The following is a 6,261-nucleotide window of genomic DNA, read 5'->3' as shown; positions in this document are numbered from 1 at the left end:
CTTCTGGTCTGTTTCACACAAACTCTAGCTAAGCCATCCGGTTGCAAGTGGCAGATACTCAACTCAAACTAGTTTGGGGGAAAAAAAAAGGAGCATGGGCTCAAAGAACTAGGAGATCCAGGGTAGACTTCAGACATAACTGCATCCAGGGGGCTCAAAAGCTTATTTCTGACTTGAACATTCTATAGGGAACCTTTGTTTGCATGATAGACAAGATGAACCCCAGCCAACCGAGCTCACAGCCTCAAAGCTTAGCACTATCAGTGGAAAGAATATTGCTTTTTCCAAGAGTACATATATTAATCCTAGAGAAGACGCTGATTGGCCCTGCCTAGGTCTTATGACCAACCATAATTCAATTGCAGTGGCCAGGATAATGGAACATTGTCATTGCTCAACCTGAATCAGGAGCTCTCAGAAAAATTAAAATTCTTGAGATCCACTCCAGACCTTCTGAATCAGAATATCTGGGGAAGAATCCCAGGAGTTAGTATTTTTTACAAGCTTTTAGAGTGATTCTTATTGAAGGGGTTCACAGACCATGTTTAGAGAAACACTGCGAGCTCCAGAACTGGCTTGGACAGGATGTGCCAGAGAAGACCTCAAGTCTGCACCCTGTCGGTCTCGGTGAAGTTGGAAGACGTTCAGGCTTTTGAGCAGACTTGAATGGACGTGGGGTCAAGTCTGGTCTGGACACTTTATTAAACATATGACCAAGCATTCATGGACATTTAGTTCCCTCCTTTCAGCACACAGAGAAAATACTTACCTAGAATGGCTGTGCAAGATTAAACAAAACATCTGTGAGGTCTGACTGCCCAGTAGGTCTCAACATTGCTCAGGACCCTCAACCCCGGGACTAACATCTAGGCCTTCCATTGCTCAGGGGATGGGTCCTGCCTCCTGTATCATCTGCCCTTTGTCGCCTAACAAAATTCTCAATGTTCAGTCCTTCCATATCCTTTCAGGTCCCTAACTCTACATTTCCAGGATACTAAGCTCTGCTTGCTCACTTAGACCCTCACTGTCTCTTTGCCCCACCTTTTACCTTGCATACCTCCTACCTGCCCCAACCTCCACACCCAGCTTGCTCGCTGATCCCCATGTTCCATACTTCTGAACCCAGGCTACAGGCCTGGAATATATTTTCATGTACAACTTGATAGAAGTAGCATTGTCTTAAGGTGAAAGCTAATCTGGGCTTTTAGAGGGTGCCAGATTGCAGGAGAAATAGCAATTATCACTCTTTTTCAGGAGAAAACATTTCATATAAAGGACTTGCTATAGACAGACTCATGAGACTCTGCCTTGAAGAGCCACACTTAGAGAAAAATAGACAAAAAACCACAAATGCCATGTTGCAGTCTCCATCTATTTTGTCCTTCATCATTTTTTAATATTCCTTTTTCCCAGCTGCCATCTTGGGAGAAAGAGAAAAGCAGAGAGGACACAGAAAATTGACCACAATTTAAAAAGAAAATGACTCCACTTATAAAAGCCCTGATGGGGTTGACCCAGCACACGTTAGAAATGGGACAATGAACGAAATAGTGTCAGCGCTCCATGACCTCACACCACCAGCAAATGTTTCACTGGGTGAATGGGCAGGCCATCAGAATGCTAGCAAATATGTGCTGGAAAGAGGTTTGTACAATTCTCTTATGTGAGGATGCTGGGAAAGCACAGCTTTTTCAGCTTCTAGTTTTCTTGGATATTAGCGCATTGAGCTGTATTTTGCATATTCTGCCCTTCTGTGTGGTTGTTGGGTTGGTGCCAGAAGCTAAGTTAGTGGAGCTCTTACACAAGTCATCCAATGACCTTTATTCTATACTTCATTCCTTATAGTTAAGTGGCATTTTTCTTCTAAGGAACTCCAAGTGGCAAGATACTATTTTGGTATTGTCTTATCCTATATTATCCTATTTTTTCCTCCCTGTTATTTCTTTGTTGAAATGCTCATAAATCTTGCCCTCCTCGCCTCCAGAGAGGAGGGGACAGGATCGACTTGGAAATCCTGGCTTTTGTTTTCCAAATCCAAAGCCCTGGAGAAAGGAGAAAATTTGCGGGCCCAGGAAAAATGACCTAAATAAGCATGGTGGGTAAAGGATGTCATAAGATGAGAAATATTCCCCAGGGCCCAGGGCTGTGGAGAAAGAGATGGGAGAGCTCATGCCCTGCTTTCTGGCAGTGCTATCAGAGGGGCGGCAAGAGCTCTGAGGTCTTAGGTGCCAAGAGCAGAAGGGACTAAGGCAAGCAAGACCGTGGAGACTGAAGCTTTGTGGGTTCTCTAACCAGTGTCATAAACTCAATGTGTCCAGGATCCCGGTGGGTCACATAAATGTGAGGTTGGGAGTGGTGTAACTGGGAGACTAGTGGGGCTGGTGCAAAACTCTGGAGTGTGTGCCCTGCACAAAGGCAATCTAATTCTACATTGAAAACTACTACAAGAGCAAAAGAACCTGATCTATTATACTTGAAAAGTTTTGGCCCATAGTCTAGGGGCCACATTGGTGGAACAACGGCTGTCTTAGTAGTATCTAGTGTGGACAGATTACTAAAGTCTAAGGCACACCCAATGCCTTGGTGCCACAGAAGCCCCCAAACAATGTCATTAACTCAGAGAGGAATGGGAGGGGTAAAACCTTGAGAACCCCGGTTAACTCCTCAAAAACGTTCCAGGGTAAGGCTTAAAATAGAGATTAAGCTGAGTTATAGAATTTTTCAAAAGTTTCTTGTACACCTGACTTTGTGGGCTGATACTCCTATCATCAGAGAGGTGTCTAGGATAGCTTTGGCTTACCACTGTGAATCTTGATGCTACTAATAGCCAGCTGTGTGATCTCAGGAAAGTTACTTTGTGTCTCAAGCCTCAGTTTCTTCATCCATTAAAGGGGATCAATAGTAATACTTCCCAGAATGTTGCTGTATTAAGTGAGACAATGTTGGTCAAGGACCTGGAACAGTGCTTGACTCCTAATAAGCAAGCACTTGAACTGTAACTCTTGGTACCAACGATGCTGATACCTTGTGCTCATTGCCTCATAGAGAATTTGGTGAAATTGTAATTGGTGAACTTTTCTAGGATCAATATTGAAGACATTGATTCTCTTGTCCCTTAAGACGTGTTTCCCTTCTGGCTTCTCTCACTGTCATATAAAGACCTTTCTAGAGTCTTCCCTATCAGTCCTCCAGACATCTTCAGACTCACTTGAGTCTTAGGTTTAACATAGATTAGGACCAACCTAGGGTCTTTACTACAAATTCCAATGAATTTGGGCTTCAATCTATAGGCTAGAAGAAATCAGATTTTTTTTTAGAAAGTGTTTATTTTCTGTCAATCTTATTTCCATTTTATGTTTAAGAGTCTGTGGAAGAACAGCTTAAGACTGTTCAGTGGTTGTTCCCACCCACTCAGTGGCCCGAGCAGTGGGAACTGCAGACCAGTCTTCAGCGGTGGCTGAGTACTCCAGTCTTCAGCAGGGAACTGTGAATAGGCACGGAGGACACCTGCACACCTTCAGACCAGTCTGCGACCTTGAGCTGAGAAGCAGTAAACTTGGGAGCTGGAGCACTCCATTGACCCTGAAACTCTTCCTTGGTGAAGGCCTTTTCAGCAGTGGCCTGCGCTTCCATTTCAATCTCTTCAGGATTCTGTAGAAGTAGAGATCAGGCATGACCATCCATGGGTCACCATCACAAAAGATGGTACTGTGCACGCGCAGAACTTCCCAGGCCAGCATCCACCACGTCGGACCCACTGAATGAGCTCTCTTGTTGCTGCACAGGATGGCAATGTCCACACAGTGTAGACGAGAGTCTGTGTTACACAGAGCAATGGTAGGCAGGTTAACATAAGAGCCTCTGTGAGATGCTGGTGGTCAGCCATGGGGTCAGTAACCACTGGAAGTCTTGGATCTCGACAGGCTGCCTGGATCTGGTTAGTGAAGTTTCCATGAGTGAAGTGGCCAGCAATAGGAGTGGCTCCAGTGGCAGCAAACTTCAGCACAGCCTGCTGGCCAGTATTCTTGGTGGATGGGACACTGACATCAGCTGGGTTTTCAATGGGCAACAATGACATGAGTGCCAGCAGAAGCTTCTCCCAGGTTCTCTTCAGATTTATGAGGTAATGCCATCACTTTTCCTTTTGTAGAAGTACTGTTCCATTTGGAAGTCAAGGTTGGGGTTACTAGTGGGTTCCTGCTGTGAGGAATTTGAGGATATCTTCATCTTTCATCTGCAGGTCGGGGGCTCTGGACATTGTGAAATTTTCCCTTTAAGTCACAACAGAAACTCAGAAGAACGCTGTATGGACACCTCTCTGGGTAGCTCAGAAAGGCCAGAAAATCTCATTGAAACTTAATGAAGACACTTCTATGAGGGGCTAAGTTCTGTGGTCCATGTGTGTGGTCTTTTGGAGCTCCAATTTGATTCAAGGCCAGAAGTTAGAATATTCACAGAAATGGAAGAACAGATGTCTCTTATACTGAAAACTTTAGATACTACTTCTCTCAGCTGGATTCTGAGTTGTTGCAACTTCTTACTCCTGAAATTTTGTGTTTAGATTTCTACTCAAACTCTTAATACAGCTCACAGATCTTCAGCTGGAACTTTAGTTTTGCCTGGCAATTCTGGATTTCCCTAGTTATCCTTCTCTTTTCCATTATCTATGACTATTCAAACCACCTATCCTGTGGCAGCCTCTCTCACTCTCAATAGATGGTCTTGTTTGCTGCTTGCTCTAGATTCTTCCCTCTGGCCTCCTTGGCAGCCATCCTCCATTGGTTAGCCCCACTTGTCCCTGAATCTACAGCTTCTCCCTTTACTGGCTTCTCCTGCTCATTATTAAGCTTGCTCAGAGTTCCTTTATTAAAAAACAAAGAACAAAAAATGAAACTGTCACCCAATCCCAGGTCTCCCTGCAGCTGCCTTGCTATCTCTACCTTTCCCTTCAGAATCAAGCATTTTGAAAGTGTTGTGTCTGCTTCTGTCCCCACTTCCTCACCCCTTTGTCCTTCCCCAGCCCACCAGGGTCTGGTGTACACCCCTTGCCTTTCCACAGAAACTGCTCCTTCTTGACAAATCCAATGGCAAGTTTTGAGTGCTCGCCTCCATCCAGCGGCACCTTTGACACTGCTGACTCTTGGTGGCCCTCTTACCTGTCTGAGAGCTCCTTCTAAACCTTCCCTGAATGCTTCTTTCTGTTTGCCCAGCCTTTGTACGTCTATGTTCTTCGAGGCTCTGCCTAGGGCTCTTCTCTCACTCTTCACTCTCTCCCTGAGTGAAGCATCTAATCCTGTGTTTTCAATTACCATCTTAAAAAATATATATCTAATAGTGTAATTGGAATTATTCTTATCTTTCCACCTCCTCAACTCACATATCCAGTCTCCAAGTCTTTTCAAGTCTTCACCTCAGCATTTTTTAAATCATTGCCACTGCCCCAAACTAACTTCAGGCTCTCATCCTTTCTAAGACTTTTTTTTTTGTGAGGAAGATCAGCCCTGAGCTAACATCCATGCTAATCCTCCTCTTTTTGCTGAAGAAGACCGGCTCTGAGCTAACATCTATTGCCAATCCTCCTCCTTTTTTTCTCCCCCAAAGCCCCAGTAGATAGTTGTATGTCATAGTTGCACATCCTTCTAGTTGCTGTATGTGGGACGCGGCCTCAGCATGGCCAGAGAAGTGATGCGTCACTGCGCATCCGGGATCCGAACCTGGGCCACCAGTAGCGGAGGGCGCGCACTTAACCGCTAAGCCACGGGGCCGGCCCCCTCACTAAGAATTTTGAGGTAGTCTTCTGGCTGGGCTTACTGCCTCTCATCTTGGTTCTGTCTAATCAAAATCGCAGCCAGGGAGATCTTTCTAAAACAGAGGTCAGCAAACTTTTGCTGTAAAGGGCCAGGTAGTAATTATTTTAGGCTTTGCGAGCCCTGCAGTCTCCGTTGCAACTATTCAAATCTACTATTGTAGCATGAAATCAGCCATAAAAAATATGTAAATAAATACACGTGGATGTGATTTAACAAAGCTAGTTATAAAATAGGCAGTGGACCAGATCTGGCCTATGGACCATGGTTTAGTGATCCTTGTTTTAAAACATAAACTTGAACATATTCTTCCCATTGCCTTTAGAATAAATTACAAATTCTTGAAAACAGCTTATAAACCAAGCCAGACTTCTTACCATCCACCTCCACCACAAACTCAGCTCCAGCCACCTTGGAAGACTTGCATTACTGCATTGTGTTTTGATCCACAGCT

The 6,261-nt window shown here is 44.6% G+C and overlaps 1 pseudogene; it reads right to left on the bottom strand.

The window, feature by feature from the left end:
* Positions 1 to 3,380: 3,380 nt before the first annotated feature.
* On the bottom strand, positions 3,381 to 4,227 carry LOC131420316 (small ribosomal subunit protein uS2-like; annotated as a pseudogene).
* Between the last annotated feature and the right edge of the window lie 2,034 nt (positions 4,228 to 6,261).

This window comes from Diceros bicornis, chromosome 23 (genome assembly GCF_020826845.1).
Source record: "Diceros bicornis minor isolate mBicDic1 chromosome 23, mDicBic1.mat.cur, whole genome shotgun sequence".
In the NCBI taxonomy this organism is placed as follows: Eukaryota; Metazoa; Chordata; class Mammalia; order Perissodactyla; family Rhinocerotidae; genus Diceros; species Diceros bicornis.
This window is presented reverse-complemented; position numbering and strand designations above follow the sequence as displayed.